A 20,374-nucleotide genomic window follows, 5' to 3' on the forward strand; every position below is an offset into this window, starting at 1 on the left:
TGTAGACCCAGACCAAAAGCACGAAACTGAGATTTAAGAGACTTGTGCACATTCCAACCCTTTTCTTATTAGCTCAGTGCCTTCATTTAGAAACCCTCAGTAGGGTGCCCGACATGGGACACAACAGCAGCCACAACAAGATGCCCACTAAAATTTGAATTTCAGATAAGCAATGAATGATTTTTTTCATAGAAGAATGTTCCATACCATTTCCTTCCACGTAATATTTGGAAAATACTTAGACGAAAAGACTATTTGCTGTGCATCTGAAATTCAAATATAACTGGGTGTCCTATATTTTATCTGCAACCTAACTTCCTTAGACCTCACCTCCATCCCCATAGCAATATTCCTTGTGTTACTGCCTGCTTGTAGGTTCTCACTGCTATGCTCATGTGCTAAGAAGTATCCCTCTCAATGCAGATGGCTTGGTCACCATGGCGAACCTCTTACTGGTTCATCCAGATCGACAAACCAGTCTCCATCCAGATGTCTGAATGAGTGTTCCAAAACTTAAATGACACCACTCCCTTTCTTAAAACCCTTTAGTGGATTTCTGTCACATTTAGAATATAATCTAAAGGATTATCCCTGTGGTCTATGAATTTTTCTGTGATCAGACCCTCTTTCCCTCACTGGCCTCTATCTTGTCCCTCTCACCAAACACGTGGGCAATTCTAGGTTTCCCCCCAGCTTTGCCTGATCTCCCAAGGGGGTCAAAAAGAGAGTCTTTCCCCCTTTGAGGGAGCTGAACTTTCATCCTCATACAACAGCCAGTCATTGACTAAGGTTTACTCCAGAAACATGTTAACTCCCCGGGTTTTAGGCTCTCAGTATGTGGATGAAACAGCTCCAGGAACCAATAGGTAGTTCTCTGATGAAGGTTTTCATAAGCTATGAGCCACCAGGAGCAAACTCATGAGTCTGCAGAGCCAGTAAGGAATCTGAAGAGATTTGGGTGCATCTGTTACAGCAGGACTAGGGCAAGATTCCAGAGGCACATCAGCAGAAGAGTTTGACTGCCTTCGTTGCAGAAATATCCCTGGATATCGTCAGTAGACTATGGGATAGTTAGGGCTCTTGGGCAAGTTTAAGAGTAAGAATGAGATAGTTCAGTCATACCCAAGAGTTGGGGGAAAACAAGGAGCTGGCCTGGTTCTGAAACAGAGTAAGCTGCTCTCTGGCTGGGCCTCTTTGGAGTGACAAAAGTGAGTTCTGTCCTCTTGAAGCTTAGCATTTTCAAACTGGTAGTTGACAGTATAGGGTGACGAGGCAGGCTATTATCAGAGCTTCTGGTGAGTAAATATTTAAGCAAGAAGCAGAAATTAATGCCTTCAAGGGTCTGAAAATGATAATTGGGGAAGTTCAGATTATTCATTATTTTACAATGGAATAGCCACATGTAAAGAGTCCAAAAGAAATGTCTATGTGCTCTAGAGAAATTGTACTACAACCCTAATGTGGATATAATCTTAGAAATTGCTGGGGTATATCTATATCACCCATCAGAATGTAATAGCTGGACAAGATGAGGCCACATGAAAGAATTCTTCAAATATTCTGTTAAAAGCACACTGCTGTGTTTTGTGATCGCTGCTTTATAATTGCTATAATCCATCAATTTAACATTGTTATGAAAAATTCTAATAAATCATGACTAAGTCACAATTGATAAGACATGACTAGCATCCTAGGCTATGCTGAGTCCCACTAATTTATTAGCCTGTTGATTTGAAATCGATTGAGATTAAAGATCTTCTCTGAATGCTAGGTAAGTGGCTTTGAGCAGAATTCTATCCAATGTTCAGATTAAGGAAATGCTTTCCAGGCTGACCTTGGGTCTGAGAGATTGTATTTGAAAACTCTTTCCTGTCCCTCCCCTCTCTGAGACGTGAGGAGACCCGGGGCACACCCAGTCAGTCATGCTTCTTGCCTCACCCAGACTGTGTACTGTGTGTCCCCAACTACACCCACACCACTCTTAACCCACATGACCCAATTCTGAATAATTCAAGTGTTTTCAAGGGAAAATGGACTATGGAATGACATTTTCGGAACCAAATAGACTGATTGGTTTGATTAAAACAAATTCTCTCAATCAAAAAGGAATAAAAAGTATTGACCGCTCTCTTTTGAAATCAGGTTGATAAATTGTCTTTTTTAATCAGAAACTTTGGTTCTTCACTATTTCAAAAGGCCAGATGTCCAGAAAAACCCACTCTTGGCTTATAACAGCCACACTACTTCATATGTTTATTACAAAATGCTTGTTTTTACATTTAGGTCCGTGCATCTGGCTCATTTAGAATGGTGTCAAATAATAAAGCATATGCTTAAAAATGGGAGTAATGTTTTAAAATTAATAAAATTCACTGGCAAACATATAAAGACACCCCAAGTCTTACTGGTAATCAGAATAAAAGTAACTAAAACAATAATGAGAGGCTTAAAAAGATAATGTTGGGGTGTATGTGGGGGGGTCAAGGATGCAGAGACAGAACTCAGTAATCTCCCATCCTCCTCCAGACAAACCAGAATGCAAAATTACATGCCGTGAGGGCCCTTGCTTGTTCAAATGGGAGTATGAATTTGTACAAGCAGTCTGGCATTAGCTGCTAAAATTAGAGATAAGTAAGGCCTGTAAACCAGCCGTTTTGCTCCTGAGAATTTATTGTAGAGAAATTCTTGCACATATATAACAGGAAAATTAAATGAAGAGCTGCTCATTACAGAATTCTTTGTTTCAGAAAAAAAAAAAAACTGATAATAATCCAGAAGTCTTTCAATAAAGGTAAGGAGAAATGAACTGTTGTATATTCATAAAATGAGGGTTGCCTGGGTGGCTTAGTCGGTTAAGTGGCCAACTTCAGTTCAGGTCATGATCTCCCGGGTTTTGAGTTTGAGCCATCTGTCGGGCTCTGTGTTAACAGCTCAGAGCTGGGACCTGCTTCAGATTTTGTGTCTCCCTCTCTCTCTCTGCCCCCTCCCCCACCTGTGCTCTGTGTCTCTCTCAGAAAAAATGAAAAATAAATGAATAAACATGAAATGAGATACGAGGATGCAATAAAAGAGATCTGTAGTAATAGATACAGTTTAAAAAAAGATCTGTGTGGTCAGTATAGGTAGATCTCAAAACAATACTGGGCTAAAAACAAGAACATTGCCAAATGCTATGTATAATATATGTATTACATAGAAATATTATCTATTGTCAATTAAAGCATAGTTAAAACATAGTTAAAGTATGCACTGGCTTGGATGTATGCTTAATTTATGACAGGGGTTATCTCCATGGAGAGAGAATAAGAATGTATTGTGGTGGAGAACAGAGAAGTCATAACCTTTATTTTTAGGGTTTTCTTTAAGAAATGCAATGTCAAGCGGTGCCTGAACATCTCAGTAGGTTAAGTGTCCGACTTTGGCTCAGGTCATGATCTCTTAGCTCATGAGTTCAAGCCCTGTGTCGGCTCTGTGCTGACAGCTTGAGGCCTGGAGGCTGCTTCAGCTTGTGTGTCTCCCTCTCTGTCTGCTCCTCACCCCTCACACTCACTCACTCACTCACTCTCACCCTTTCTCTCTCAAAAATAAATAAAAACATTAAAAAAATAATAAAAACAGAAATGTGATGTCAATATGATAAAAATGTTAGTGTTTGTTTCTCTGAGTGGCGTATACATAGATGTTTATTATTCCTTGCATTGTTGTGTATTTTAAAAAGTTCACAAGTGAATAATCAGTATGAATGAGAAGGAGGGGCACCTAAGTGGCTAGTTGGTTGGGCGTCCAACTCTTGATCTTAGCTCAGGTCTTGATCTCAGGGTTGTGAGGTCTATCTCTGCACTGGGTTCTGCACTGGGCGTGAAGCCTACTTAAAAAAAGACAAAAAAACATGAGCAGGAAATTCCTAAAGGTGCACTCTCATATGTGGAATGTAAGAAACAAAACAGATGAATATAGGGGGGAAAAAGAGAGGCAAACCAAGAAACAGACTCTTAACTATAGAGAACAAACTGAGATGTTGGAGGGAAGATAGGCTAAATGGGTGATGCGCATTAAAGAGGGCACTTGTTAATGTTAGCCATTCTGACAGGTGTAAGGTGGTATCTCATTTTGGTTTTGATTTGTATTTCCCTGATGATGAGTGATGTTGAGCTTTTTTTCATGTGTTAGCCCAAATGTCCATTGATGTATGAATGGATAAAGAAGATGTGGTATATATATACAATGGAGTATTACTCGGCAATCAAAAAGAATGAAATCTTGCCATTTGCAACTACGTGGATGGAACTGGAGGGTATTATGCTAAGTGAAATTAGTCCGTCAGAGAAAGACAAAGATCATATAACTTCACTCATATGAGGACTTTAAGAGACAAAACAGATGAACGTAAGGGAAGGGAAGCAAAAACAGTATAAAAACAGGGAGGGGGACAAAACAGAAGAGATTCATAAATATGGAGAACAGAGGGCTAATTGGGGGGGTTGTGGGAGGGGGGATGGGCTAAATGGGCAAGGGGCACTAAGGAATCTACTCCTGAAATCATTGTTACACTAGATGCTAACTAATTTGGATGTCAATTTTAAAAAATAAAAAATAAAATTAAAAAAATATATCCTCATTACGAAAGATAAAAAAAACAAAAAAGAGGGCACTTGTAATGAGCACCGAGTGTTAAACGTAAGTGATGGATCACTAAATTCTACTCCTGAAAGTAATATTACACTATGTGTTCACTAACTGTAATTTAAATAAAAACTTGGAACTACATAAAAAAAATCAGTAAGACTATACTATATATTAAAAAAAAAAAGAAATTCCTAATATTGCATAAAGAAATGCAACTTAGAGGTGCCTGGGTGGCTCAGTCAGTTAAGTGTCCAACTTCACTCAGTTATGATCTCACGGTTTGTGGGTTTGAGTACCATGTCAGGCTCTGTGCTGACAGCTCAGAGCCTGGAGCCTGCTTCAGAGTCTGTCTCTGTCTCTCTCCCTGTCCCGTCCCTGCTCCCTCTCTCTCTCTTTCTCTCTCTCTCTCTCTCTCTCTCTCTGTCTCTCTCTCTCTCTCTCACACACATACACTCTCTCTCAAATATAAATAAACATTAAAAAAAATGCAAGTTAAAAGATATAAGTATTTCCCATATGAGACTGCCAAAGATTAAAAGTAAAAGAAGCTGATACAGTATTTCTGTAATTTGGCTATATGTTAATGATAAATAGGTATGTAGATAATTTAAAATGTGCAATTATGTTGATATAACAATTTTTCTTTTAGAAATTTATCTTATATTGGGGCGCCTGGGTGGCGCAGTCGGTTAAGCGTCCGACTTCAGCCAGGTCACGATCTCGCGGTCCGTGAGTTCGAGCCCCGCGTCGGGCTCTGGGCTGATGGCTCAGAGCCTGGAGCCTGTTTCCGATTCTGTGTCTCCCTCTCTCTCTGCCCCTCCCCCGTTCATGCTCTGTCTCTCTCTGTCCCAAAAATAAATAAACGTTGAAAAAAAAAAATTTAAAAAAAAAAAAAAAAGAAATTTATCTTATAAAATAACATTGAATATGTTCGGAAATGTATCCATGCCATTATTTATGTTTGGCAATGCAGAGGGCATGCATTGAATGACACACAAAAAAGTGGTGAATGTGCCTCTGAGAAGGGGCATGGACAATACAAGTTTGGAGAGCTGTAGAGAATGTCCATTATATATATTTTTATATAATCTGATTTCTTAAAAGTTTTTATTTTATTTATTTATTTTTTCAACGTTTATTTATTGGGACAGAGAGAGACAGAGCATGAACGGGGGAGGGGCAGAGAGAGAGGGAGATACAGAATCGGAAACAGGCTCCAGGCTCTGAGCCATCAGCCCAGAGCCCGACGCGGGGCTCGAACTCACGGACCGCGAGATCGTGACCTGGCTGAAGTCGGACGCTTAACCGACTGCGCCACCCAGGCGCCCCAAAAGTTTTTATTTTAATTCCAGTTAGTTAACTAACATCCAGTGTTATACTAGTTCAGGTGTCCAATATGATGATTCACTAATTCCATACATCATGCGGTTCTCATCATTGCAACTGCGCTCCTTAATCCCCATCACCCATTTCACCCATCCCCCCACCCTCTTCTCTGGTAACCATTAGTTTCTTCTCTAATAGTTAAATTAATAGTTAAGTAGTTACACTATTAAATTTTGTGTTTCTTAAATTCCACCTATGAGTGAAATCCTTTGTTATTTGTCCTTCTCTGACTGACTTTGCTTAGCGTTACAGTCTCCAGCTCCATCCGTATTGTCGCAAAAGGCAAGATTTCATCCTTTCTTATGTCAGAATTATACATGTATATATGTGTGTGTATATATGTATATATATCAGATCTTCTTTATCCCATTTGTCTATCGATGGACAGGTGCTGTTTCCATATCTTGGCTCTTGTAAATAATGCTACTTATAAACAAAAGGGAGCATGCATCCCTTTGAATTAGCATTTTTGTATTTTTTGAGTAAATACCCATTAGTATGGTCACTGGATCGTAGGGTAGTTCTATTTTTAACTTTTTGAGGAACCTTCCCTCTGTTTTCCAGAGTGGCTGCACCAGTTAGCATTTCCACCAACAGAGCAGCAGTGTTCCCTTTTTGCCACATCCTCACCAACATCTGTTTCTTATGTTGTTGATTTTAGCCATTCTGACAGGTGTGAGGTGATAGGTCATTGTAGTTTTGATTGCATTTCCCTGATGATGAGTGATGATGAGCATCTTTTCATGTGTCTGTTGACTGCCTGGATGTCTTATTTGGAGAAATGTCTGTTCATGTCTTCTGCCCATTTTTAAATTGGGTTATTTGTTTTTTGGGTGTTGAGTTGTATAAGTTCTTTGTATATTTTGGATACTAACCCTTTATTGGCTATGTCATTTGCAAATGTCTTCTCCCATTCTGTAAATTGCCCTTTAGTTTTGTTGATTCTTTCCTTCACTGTGCCGAGTATATTATTTTGATGTAGTCCCACTAGTTTATTTCTGCTCTTTTTCCCTTGCCTCAGGAGACCTATTTAGAAAAAAAGGTACTTATAATTTGATTTATTTTTTATTTTTTTATTATGAAATTTATTGTCAAATTGGTTTCCATACAACACCCAGTGCTCATCCCAACAGGTGCCCTCCTCGATGCCCATTACACACTTTCCCCTCCCTCCCACCCCCATCAACCCTCAGTTTATTCTCAGTTTTTAAGAGTCTCTTATGGTTTGGCTCCCTCTCTCTTTTTTCTTCCCCCCTTCCTTTCCCCCATGGTCTTCTGTTACGTTTCTCAGGATCCACATAAGAGTGAAAACATATGGTATCTGTGCAAGTAGTCCAGATATAATTTGATTTTTAAAGTCAAATTCATGTAGTCATTTTCTTTATAACAGCTTTGTTAAAGAAATATAATGAACACACCATAAACTCACCCTTTTGAAGTCTATAATTCAGTGGGTTTTAGTATATTCAAAGCGTTCTGGAACCATCACCGTTATCTAATTTTAAATATTTGTATCCTACCAAAAGGAAACCTCATATTCTATGTCTTATACCTTTTAAGTTTAGGTTTATAGCTTTGAACCTTCCCCTGGCTTTTGGCAGCATCTAATATAGTTTCAATCTCTATTGATTTGCCTTCTCCGGACATTTCATATAAATGGAATCATACAGTATGTGGTCTGGATTCTTTCACTTAGCATGCTTTCAAGGTTTATCCAGGTGTAGAACATATCAGTATTTTAGTATTGCATTCCTTGTTATGCCTGCATAATATTCCATTGCGTGGACATAGCACATTTTATATATCCATTCATTAGGATGATGGACATTTAGGTTATTTCTCCTTTTTGGATATAATAAATAATGCTGCTATGAACCTTTATGTATAAGTTTTCCTGTGGACCTATAATTGTATTATTTTGGATATATAACTAAGGAGTGAAATTGCTGGGTAATAAAGAAATTGTATGTTGACTCTTTGAAGAACTTCCAGGTTATTTTCCAAAATGTCCGTACCATTTTACATTCCCATCAAAGAAGTATGAGAATTCTTCCAATTCCTCCCAACGTTTGATACTATCTGGCTTTTTGGTGCAGCTGTATTAGTGGGGGTGAAGTGGTACCTCACTGTGATCTTGAATTGCATTTCCTTGGTGGCTAATGATGTTGAGCATCTTTCATGTACTTATTGATCATTTGTATATCGTCTTTGGTAAAATGTTTTAGATCTTTTGCCCATTTTTAAATTGGGTTATTTCTTTTTTTTTTTTATTGTTGGGCTGTAAGAGTTCTTTATATACCCTGAAAACCGGCCCCTTATCAGATATTTGATTTGAAAATATTTTCTCCCATTCTGTGTCTTATATTTTCATTTTCTGGTAGTGTCCTTTGAAGAATAAAAGTTTTTAATTTTGATGAAGTCCAGTTTATCTATTTTTTCTTTTGTCGCTTGTGGTTTTGATGTCATATCTAAAAGACTTGGCTTAGATTTACTAATATATTTTCTTCTAAGATTTTTAGTTTTACACTTACATCATCATATTTTGAGATATTTTTCAAGTTTTTTTTTTCATTTTTATTGCTTATTTTGAGAGAGTGAAAGAGCACATGTGTGCGAGGGGGAGAGGGACAGAGGGAGGGAGAGGGAGAGAGAATCCCAAGCAGGCCCCACACTTTCAACATAGAGCCTGATGTGGGCTCGAACTCAAAAATTGTGAGATCATGACCTGAGCCGAAGTAAGAGTCAGATGCTTAACTGACTGAGCCACCCAGGTGCCCCTTTCATCCTATTTGGAATTAACTTTTGTACGTAGTATGAAGAAGGGGTCGATTTTTTTTCTGTTGCATATGTATATCCAGTTATTCTACTACTAGTTGTTGAAACACTGTTGTTTCCCCTATTTAGTTATCAGGGCAACCTTGTAAAAAGCAAATAAATAACCATAAATCATAAGGGTTTATTTCTGGATTCTTAATTCTATTTCATTGGTTTATGTATTTATCCTATGACAATATCACATTCTCTTGATTATTGTAAGCTAGTTTTAAAATAGGACAGTCTGAGTTCTCCAACTGCAGTTTTTAAAAAATTGTAGCTATTTTGTGTCACTTGTTTTTTCTTGTGAATTTTAGGATAATGTTGTTAGTCTCAGCAAAAATGCCAACTGAGATTTTGATAGGGATTACAATGAATCTGAAAATCAGTTTGGGGAGTATTGCCACGTTACCAATATTAGATTTTCTAGTCCATGATCATGGGATGTCTTTCCCTGCATTTCTGTCTTTTTAACTTATTTTATCAATATTTTGTAGTTTTTAGTTTATACTTTCGTTAAATTTATTTCTAAAAAATTTCTTTTTTGATGTTATTGTAAATGAAATTACGTTCATAATTTCACTTTTGCAGTGTTCGTTGCTTGTGTAGGGAAAGACCATTGATTTTTGTATATTGGTATTGTAACTTGCAACTTTGCTGAACTTGTTTATTTGCTTGGTTCTCCTTCCTGCAGATGGCAGATTGTAGGACTTCCAGGCCTCGATAATCACGGGAATCAATTCCTGTAATAAATCTCTCCACATATGTCTATATATTCAATTTCTATGTTTCTCTGGAGAATTCTGGAAATTAACCAAAGACTTGGAACAATACAGTGAGGGTCTATTTAAGCAATATGGCTGAATATTGGTAGGAACAGATCATTTTGTAGAGTTTTACCTAGCAACATTGTCATCCCTCTCTCCTGATATCTACAGTAAGCTTGACAACCAGCAGCCTCACAATTAGTAATGCTGGAAAAGCCAGCAACCTAGCAGCCACTGGAGGGGCAAAATGATTCAGAGCTCTCCAAAAAGCCCCATCTCCTGAGATTGTCATTATTTGACTTATGTGGCAGCTCCTTGGAAAACCTCCTGTCATAGCATTCGTCTTTATTTGATCTGACTCAGAATTTGCTCAATAGGAGTAGTCCTATCCCCAAGGTATTTATTGACATTCCAGAGGTGTTTCTCTAAATGTGTTACTTTTGCAGTGGAAAAGGTCCTTTTTAAAATGTTTGTACAGCATAATTAAGAGTTATTTATAATGGCGATCAGCAATTAAATGATTAAAAATTGTCTCAAGGGACACCTGGGTGGCTCAGTTGGTTAAGTGTCCGACTTTAGCTTATGTCATGACCTTGCCATTTGTGAGTTCAAGCCCCATGTTGGCCTTTGTGCTGACAGCTTGGAGCCTGGATCCTGCTTCGGATTCTGTGTCTCCCTCTCTCTGCCCCTCTCCCACTTGCTCTGTCTCTCTCTTTCTCTCTCTCTCTCTCTGTCAAAAATAAATAACATTAAAAAATTTAAAAATTGTTTTAAAAGGAATGATATATTAGCAGCATTTAGAACAAGCATTTATTTGTGTGCGTGTATCGTGTGTGTGTATAATGTTAAATAATAATAGATAATAACTTTACATATGTCTATAAAAGTGACAGAGAAACATATCCCAAAATTTTAATAATGGCTGCTTGGGAGAGAGGTGTAATCCATAAATGTGGAACTGTGATGTAAACGTTAATATTTAATTAAAATACGATGAATATATCTAAGATAATTTTACTTCCCAATTCAAAGAATACAGTCTTCTCATACCAGTTAAAAAAAAATAAATGTGTTATTAACTTGCCAGCTATCTGTAATCCATAAATGGATTCAGATCACTGTTTGACTGGAATTACTTTGGAAACCTGAGTCAGAGAGAAGGAAAAATAAAGATATTGTCTCTTGACTATTAGGTAAGCATGCCACTTCCTTAGTTGTATTTAGTTGGGTTCAAGAGGCACTAATACCAATTGTCAGAATTACTTTTGCTTTTAGAATCTGCACAGATCCCTGAGAATGTATAATTTCTCCATCGCTTAGCAACTGTTCCATTATTTTCAGGAACTTGTTAAATGAATGAATGCATTTTGATGACAAGACAGCTTTATTCATGCCATGCTCTGGGCCACCATGTAATAATAAGAGATAACAAAATGAAATATTGCAAAGATCATGTCCCTAGTCACTTCTGCCCACAAAACCAGAAGAGCTAGGTTGAAAAGAAACTTTTTGAACAAACAGACTTCAAAAGCTAATAGAAAAAGCGTATTGATTCTGAAATAATTATGTTGTTTACACACACTCACATTTTCTCTTTATCATTTGTTGAAGGACGACCTTTCATGAAAAAAATCCAAACAGACATTCTATGTGGGCATCAGTCTTTGACAGTTTCAAAATCTCTGAATCGGCTCTGGTTTCCCTTACACTAATGCATATTATAAACTCAGACCTATGTTGGAAGGTAACTGATAATCAAGGTTTCCGGAATGAACAGCTCAAAGTTTCTTCCCAGAAAGGTTGCACACTGGAATGACACATCCTACAGTGCCAGTTCCTTTGTAAGAAGCAAATGCTGTGTGTTAATACCCTTTAAATGCAAATAACCATTCTAAATAATTATGGCTTAATATATTTAGTTTGGTTTTAACTCTGATAGAGCTCAAGGTGAAATTTTGGTGCCTAAATTTCAATTACACATGTACTTGTCTGGGAAATTTTTATTTTTTTCCTTAGCATTTTAAGGAAACCTATACACACGCAGATAGTGAATAACTTGGCAACAAATGGGAAAAGTCAAAAATATACTAGGTTATATGGATTATGTCACCTAAAATATATACCAGTGAATAATGAGATTTTGAGAACTAAATATCTTCTTAGGCTCAAAGTCAAGGAGCAGGGGCAGGACTCTAGGCTCTTCTCTTCAGCCCAGGGAAACTTCAGTACTTACCCAACACAGAACCAACACTGGGAGTCACCATTTCTACTACCGATTCATGCTGTTCCAACTCAATGCCTCCCTCTTCCTGCCAGAAACTTTAAGCTCACTAACCAGGGTTAAAATTAATTTTGTGGGTTTTTAAAAGTAAAACTATGCTGTAAAAGTGTAAACAATAGAAAAGTACATGGATTAAAACTTAATATTTCTCTTTGAGTCCTCATATATGAAATTTCTAGGTGTATGTATAATCCTCCTCTTGGTACTTCAGAAAATAACCAAAATAGACTTTAAGTCAGTGACTCAGTTCAATGTAACCACTAAGATCTACACCTTGTGTCTGTAAGCATCACCATTTGGGAAGAAGTTAAGGCAAGCTACAGGGGCGGGGGGCGTACAGGTATATGTGCAATCGCTTTTGTCTTCCATGAGCTCGTAGGCTGTTTTAGGAGATGAAGCATGGATGGGATCACAATAATTTCCAGATGTGTAGTTTGAGAAGTTACATGATTCAGAGAAAAGTAAGTCTATTAATGAATGCTTCATGAAGAAAGTCGAATTTTAGGTGGATGTTGAAAGAAGGGTAGGATTTAGAGAAACAAGGGGAAGAAAGAAAAATTGAGATTAATTTCAATTGGCACACCACATTCTTCCCAAAAGGATTGTGATGCGGCTGATAATAAGACAAACTACTCACACTTTCTGTGCCTTTCTTAGTTTTCTCCTTGGTAAAATGAGATAATAGAAATAGAACCAACTTCATGGAGTTATTGTGAAGAGCAAGTCAAATATTCTATCCACACAGCTTAGAACAAGTACCTGAAGACAGTAAAGGTTCAGTCAATGATTGCTACCTGTGCTTCTATTACATGGGCCTCACAGCACTTGGCAAAAGTTTCATTCGTTTCTGTTCCTCACCTAGGATAACTATGAGACTGAATTTCATTTGGGTAGGCATATAAGGGTCGAGGTGATTGCTAACAGAGGGAAAGAGTGAAAATTACAGTCAAGGCAGCCAACTCTTTCTCAGAGCCTGAGACAGGGATTTTTAACTACCACTTAACTTTGTTCTGTTATGGAGCTTGGAACTCAAATAATCCTTAACGAGTCCTGATTTCTCGTAGTTTAAAAGCCATGTCTTTTAGAATTTAGAGTTTAGGGTCATTCCAACTGAATATGCTGATAAGCCTTTTTAGAGTTTTAAAGCACCTAAAGAGAAGCTGGGTTCGGACCCCCTGTGCCCCCTGGCCTGTGACACCTGAGCTGGTCGTCTGTTGGGACTTCACCCAGTCCCTCCTCCCCCTTCATCCCCATCCCTAGCTCTCTCCCACTGTCTTTCCTAGTATCGTGGTTGCCTCGTTTCTCATTCTGACAAGCCTTTATTCGGTTATGTAATTAAGACCATAAACTTTGCTGTTCCCATTTTCCTATCGCAGAAGCACCCTTGAGTCAAGGGTGACCTAAAAAGCTCACGATTACTTCTACAAGAGCGTACCAGAAAAATCAATCATTTCCTTCTAAGAGAAATGTACTTGAGTACGGTCACCTATAATGTGAGCAAGGAAACGTTTCTTTAACCAGAAAAACACTAATGATTAAAAACGGTGGGAGTGGGAGAACTTCTGATCAGTACAGAGGGTGGAAGTGAGTCCAGAGGTAGCAGGTTCTGTCGATAAAATCTGTCTTAAAACAGGCTGCTTACCAAGATATTGTAGCCTCAGTTTGAAAGCAGAAGTTGCATTGTTTGATGTGAGTTTTTCTTTCTTTTTCTTTTCTTTACTTTTTTCTTTTCTTTTTTTCTCTCTTTGCCTTTACCTCCCTTAAGCCTGTTTTTAAACCATTTCTACTGTAGGATCCATAGACATACCAAAAATTAATATAAAAGAAATTACCTGTGTCTTCTCAAGCAAATATGCCAGAACTTTGCAGCACCCCCGAAGCCTCTTACGGCCTCCACTCATGATGGCCACTTCCCACCCCCTCTCCACTTTTCTGACTTTTATGGCAATCACTTCCTTGCTTTACTTCATAATTTTATCCCCTAAGTATGACTCTCTAAATACTATGGTTTACTTCTGTGTTCGACTTTAAAATAAATCGAATTGCACAACATGTGTTCTTTGCGTCTGGCTTCCTGACTGCTGCATTCATCCATGTTGTTGCGTGTAACTGGGTTGATTACTCATTGCTGTACGGCGTTCCATTGTGTGAATATATCCCAATTAGGTAGCCCTATTCCTGTTGATAGATTTTTGGATTATTTGCAGTTTAGGGCTAACACAAACAATGCTGCTGTGAGCATTCTTGTACATTTCTTCTGTGCGCACGTGCACACATCTTTTGTGGGCATATTCCTAGAGGAGAAATGCTGGATCACAGAACATGCAAACCTTCCTCTTCAGTAAATAATACCAGTGGTTTTCCAAAGTGGTTGTCCTGATTTACACTTTCACCCACCGTATTGGGCAGTTTTCCTCTTTGCTTTTCAGAGAGGAAAGAAGGCTTTTCGGTATGCTAACGTATACTTCTCTACATGAAATCCATTCATTTGGCCATTGCAAAAACAGAATGAGTTTCAGGGTGAGGCTAAGTTCCTACAGATAGTCTGAATGGTGTGCTCAATAAGTGCTCTTGCTCTGGAGTGTGACAAACGTGAGTTCAAATCTTGGCTCTGCCACGTTTTTGCAGTTATATTGGGCCAGGTAGTTAGCATTTTAAATTGTTTTCTTATCTGCAAAAGGGATGAACATGGTATGTAATTCATAGGATTGTGTCGATTTAATGAGATAACACATGTGAAGTGTCTGGTATATTGTCTGGATATGACTGTTCTTATGTTACTACTACAACTGCTACTCCTACTCTTACTACTGCTTGCATTCAGGACTTTTCTTCTAATCATAGTAGTGAGAAAGATTAGGATGCAGAAAGTTAGACTTGACCGTCTGTAGATGTATATATTCCTATAACGTCCAGCACCAGGAAATAGACTCAGAAAAGGAGAATCGAGGAGATGTTTATAAGCCAGGGCTCAGTTTGCTTGAGTGGCATCAGCCGGATTTGTCGGGAGATGACCTCCCAGATTACCCTGACCATTCTACATTTTTTGGCACCTCAGAGACAAAATAGTTGGAACTTTTAGCTCTCCAGTACCTGGCTAAGGAGCCCAAGTGCCCTGCTGCCCTCGTTCCAGACACAGCCACCTGGCATGCTCCTGACTTACAAGACCACAGCTGTGGGAGCAGCACGGCAGCCACATCCAGTTGGGCCTCTGTTCATTACCACTCTGGGCTGCAGCTGCCAGGAGCTGCTCCCAGAGCAAGGTGCTGGCTGGCAGCCAGCAATGCTAAGAAACAGGAGTCACTGAGTCCAGGACACGGGGTGGAAATTATTGTAAAATATCCTACAGTGAGTGAGCAGGAAGGCTGCCAGTGCAATTCTACGCTGAGGTTGACTGATCCCACAGCAGCTTCTCCCCAGCGCTGGCTTCTTTGTCTGCTCTTCTATGAAGATGCCCAGGAGGCATCATGGAGATTTTGTATTCGCAGGGCTCTGACAGTCCTCTGTGTGAAAGTCTCCTTAGGGTTCTGTGATGCGTGGCCTGGATTGGAGCTCCTCAGTGGAGGATGGATGTGACTCCTGTATGGGTAAGGGTCAGAGGTGGAACATGTTCTTGGTCTGAAGGGAGATGTCCAGTTGTGATCTTGATGGGGGAAGGAGATTCAGGGTGGGTTATGGGATCTGGGGACCAATTAGGTGGATCTAGTTATTCAGTGACGTCATTGACCTCCTGAGGTCAAGCTCCCACTCCTGACTTCTGTGTTTTAGAGCAGCGATGTGGCAGGAAGGACTCTAAAAGCCGGGAGATAGGGAACTTGAGTCTTGGTCAGCCCAAAATTAGAGGGAGAATACAAATGCATGCACCACACACGTGCACGCCCACATATATACACACACTCAGTGACTCCAAATAAGCCAAATTGGGTCTCGTGTTAGAGAGCCTATTCTAATAAATCTTGAAATCACTCGAGGCTACTCATTCTTTCCATGCCACATATCAGATTTTTCCACTCTCATCACTTGCCTCTTTGAAACGTTCCCCTCCTGTATCTCACCTTCTTCTTACTTTAAATCTTGCTACCTTTATTCCTTTCTTATTGCAAAGATTTCCCACTTCAACTAGTCCTTCATAGACCCGTCAATTTAATGTTAACAAAACAGTTCTTTCATCATTTAAGGATGAAAAGCTCAAAAAGGTTGGCATTGACCTGTGCAAAATTCCTCAGCCTGGAATTTAAGGTCCCCTACAGTCCACAAATTTTTGTTCTCATTTCCCACTATTTCTCAACGAGTCCTCTGTTTCAGTCAAACTAGTCGAGTCATTGTCCCTGTAACAAGATATACACTCTGTCTTTCCATGACTAACCCTCTAATGCCTTTCTCTTTCTTACCCTCTTCAGTCAAGCTCAGTATTGCCCAAGTGTGCTTTGTGTATCTCCTAGTGTCAACAAAATTAGGTGGTAGCTCAAACTTTAAAAGAATTTAATATGTAAATCTTTAATAAATATGTGTTAGGGAATAAAATTATCATATCACACCCATGACTTCATGGATATCATTGTCCAGGGTGGGCTAGAGCAGATAATGCCACCACAGTATCCCCAGACTGCATATTTACAGGTAATTCACATTATCAGGATATAAACGGACTAGTCACACACTCTTGGCCAGACTGGTCCAGGAAGGGACACGTGGTTCATTCAGTCCAGTGAGAAGAGGTCTGCCAGGGACTTAAAGAAATGTCCTTTAATCTGAAGAGCTAGCCGACAGAAATGCAGCCTCCTCTCTCTCCCTCTTTCTCTCTTTCCCTCTCCCGACATAGAGGCTGCGCATAAAAAGACTGGAACTGCCATAATTTCTTGGGTACCATAAGGGAAGGCACCTGAGGGCAAAGTCTCCATTGAGGACAAAATTGAGAGAAGTTCAGCAAGGACTGTATTAAACATTTAACCAATTCCACGTGGACTTACCATGAATTTCCATACCATTTAAGCCAGTTTGAGTTGGTGTCTTTGCCACTTCAGTCCACAGCATCCTCACCGATTCAGTACCTATGATACGGATTGCTAATGCATCTCCATGCTTCCTCAGTTTTTGTGTCTTGCTGGTCATAGTAGAAAAATGGCAGTAATGGTAACAACTGGCATAACTAGATAGTATGGCTCATATTCAGAGTCAGGGGCCCTGGAAACTTTGGCAGCATCAGCTCTACAGAGCTGAGGGACCAACCTCTTGGGAACTTGGAATCCATTTGCAGTGAGCGTAACAGTCCAGGATTTTTTGTAGGTGATCCATGTCTATGGTTCCGTCTTGACAGAACTACATGGAAATTTCATTTCTAGAAGCTGTCATTCATTTAGCAAGTGAAAAATGATGTTGGAGTTAGGATTTTGCTCTTTGTTTTTCTCTTGTGTTGGACCTATTAGCGGTGATTAAAAATCGAAACTTTGCAGTGTCAGGGTGAGCTGGTGTTGAGCCTGTAAGTACTAGTGATGGCTGGTATTTGAATGGTTGCACTGGAAGTTAAATCTACTGATGACTCTGGGGCGCCTAGGTGGCTCAGTCGGTTAAGCGTCTGACTTCAGCTCAGGTCATGATCTCACAGTCCGTGAGTTCGAGCCCCGCATCAGGTGCTGTGCTGGCAGCTCGGAGCCTGGAGCCTGCTTCAGATTCTGTGTCTCCCTCTCTCTGCCCCTCCCCTGCTCATGCTCTGTCTCTCTCTGTCTCAAAAATAAATAAAAACATTTAAAAAATTCATTAAAAAAATCTACTGACGACTGTGCTCAGGCAAGCCCTGTGGAAAGGCGGATACACACTAACACAACTTCTGTTTTGTTTTGAAGTTCCTGGACTTTCAGATAGAAAGATCTTCAACGTGCATTACAAATCAAATCTCCTCACCCACAGCATGGCACTCTTTCACAGTCAATCCACCTCCATAAAATAATGAAAATATGCATGTTTTAGGCAAGCCATAAAAGCTTCATTCACATAACAGGTGCTGGTGAGAAAGAAAATGAAGAAGTGGTAAGGCACACATGAGCAAAATGTATCATCTTTTCAGCTCCACAGATAACCTGCTGGCTGGGAATTAGTTTAGCGTTCCTGGGCAATAGAAAAAAGAAACCACATTTATCACATTATTTATTTTTATTATTATTTTTTAATGTTTATTTATTTTTGGGAGAAAGGTACAGAGCATGAGCAGGGGAGGGGCAGAGAGAGAGAGGGAGACAGAATCTGATTTGGGAGCTCCAGGCTCTGAGCTATCAGTACCAGAGCCCAATGTAGGGCTCAAACTCATAAACCGTGAGATCATGACCTGAGCCGAAGTCAGATGCTCAATGGACTGAGCCACCCAGGCGCCCCTATCAAATTATTTAAAATAGCCATGGTGTGGAAACACCCTTCATGTCCATCCACAGATGAATGGATAAAGAAAATGTGGTATATACCTACAGTAGAATGTTTTTCAGCCTTAAAGAAGGAAATTTGGGGCACCTAGGTGGTTCAGTCAGTTGAGTGTCCAACTTTGGCTCAGTTCATGGTCTCACACGGTTCGTGGGTTTGAGCCCTGTGTCAGGCTTTGTCTTGACAGCTCAGAGCCTGGAGTCTGCTTCAGATTCTGTGTCTTTCTCTCTCTATGCCCCTCCCGAGCTTGTGCGCACATTCGCTCACTCACTCGCTCTCTCTCTCTCTCTCTTTGTCTCAAAAATAAATAAATAAACTTAAAAGAAATAGAAGGAAATTCTGCCCTATAAGAAACTGTGGGTGAACCTCGGATTATGCTAAGTGAAATAAGTCCACCTCAGAAAGACAAATACTGCATGATAAGTTAATTACAGTGGTCACAGTCATAGAAACAGAGGATAAAGTGAGCAGGATCCAGGGGCTGGGGATGAGGGAAATGAGACATAGTTGTTAAACTTTCACTTGTGATAGATGAATCTGCTGTACAACGCTGTGTTTGTACTTAACAACACTGTATTGTGCACTTAAAAATCTGCTCAGAGGGTAGTTCTCATATTAAGTGTTTTTAATACAAAACAAAAACAAAGAGGCAGGAGGCAATGTTTATTACTGTGATTGTGGTGACAGTTTCATGAGAAAATTCCAATCTCTGAACTCATCAAATTGTAGACATTAAATAAGTCCAAAGGGTTTTTGTATAACAATGATACCTCAGTAAAGCTGCCTTTGAAAAAAAATATCATTTATAATCCTGTTTACACATAAACATTTTTAGGAATATGCACGATTGCTTTTTGTAAATTACGGAATTTTTACATTTAGCTTGTTGTCTATGCAGTTGACACATAGAAAGGTCTGACTAGAACTGGTCATGACTTTTTTTTTTAACTTTATTTTTTATTTTTTTAAATTTACATCCAAATTAGTTAGCATTTAGTGAAGCAATGATTTCAGGAGTAGATTCCTTAGTGCCCCTTACCCATTTAGCCCATCCCCCCTCCCACAACCCCTCCAGTAACCCTCTGTTTGTTCTCCATATTTATGAGTCTTTTCTGTTTTGTCCCCCTCCCTGTTTTTATACTGTTTTTGCTTCCCTTCCCTTACGTTCATCTGTTTTGTCTCTTAAAGTCTTCATATGAGTGAAGTCATATGATTTTTCTCTTTCTCTGACTGACTAATTTCACTTAGAGTAATACCCTCCAGTTCCATCCACGTAGTTGCAAATGGCAAGATTTCATTCTATTTGATTGCCGACTAATACTCCATTGTATATATATATAGGACATCTTCTTTATCCATTCATCCATCAATGGACATTTGGGCTCTTTCCATACTTGGGCTATTGCTGATAGTGCTGCTATAAACATGGGGGTGTGTGTGTCCCTTCGAAACAGCACACCTGTATCCCTTGGATAAATGCCTAGTAGTGCAACTGCTGGGTCTTAGGGTGGTTCTATTTTTAGTTTTTTGAGGAACCCCCATACTGTTTTCCAGAGTGGCTGCCCCAGCATGCATTCCCACCAACATGAAAAAGAGATCCTCTTTCTCCGCATCCTCACCAACATCTGTTGTTGCCTGAGTTGTTAATGTTAGCCATTCTTAAAGGTTTCAGGTGGTATCACGTTGTGGTTTTGATCCGTATTTCCCTTATGATGAGTGATGTTGAGCATTTATTCATGTGTCGATTGGCCATCTGGATGTCTTCTCTGGAGAAGTGTCTATTCAAGTCTTTGCCCATTTCTTCACTGGATTATTTGTTTTTATGTGTGTTGAGTTTGATAAGTTCTTTGTAGATTTTGGATACTAACCCTTTATCTGATATGTCATTTGCAAATATCTTCTCCCATTCTGTCGGTTGCCTTTTAGTTTTGCTGATTGTTTCCTTCACTGTGCAGAAGCTTTTTATTTTGATGAGGTCCCAGTAGTTCATTTTTGCTTTTGTTTCCCTTCCTCTGGAGATGTGTTGAGTAAGAAGTTGCTGTGGCCAAGATCAAAGAGGTTTTTGCCTGCTTTCTCCTCAAGGATTTTG

This window comes from Leopardus geoffroyi, chromosome A1, assembly GCF_018350155.1.
Source record: "Leopardus geoffroyi isolate Oge1 chromosome A1, O.geoffroyi_Oge1_pat1.0, whole genome shotgun sequence".
NCBI lineage: Eukaryota > Metazoa > Chordata > Mammalia > Carnivora > Felidae > Leopardus > Leopardus geoffroyi.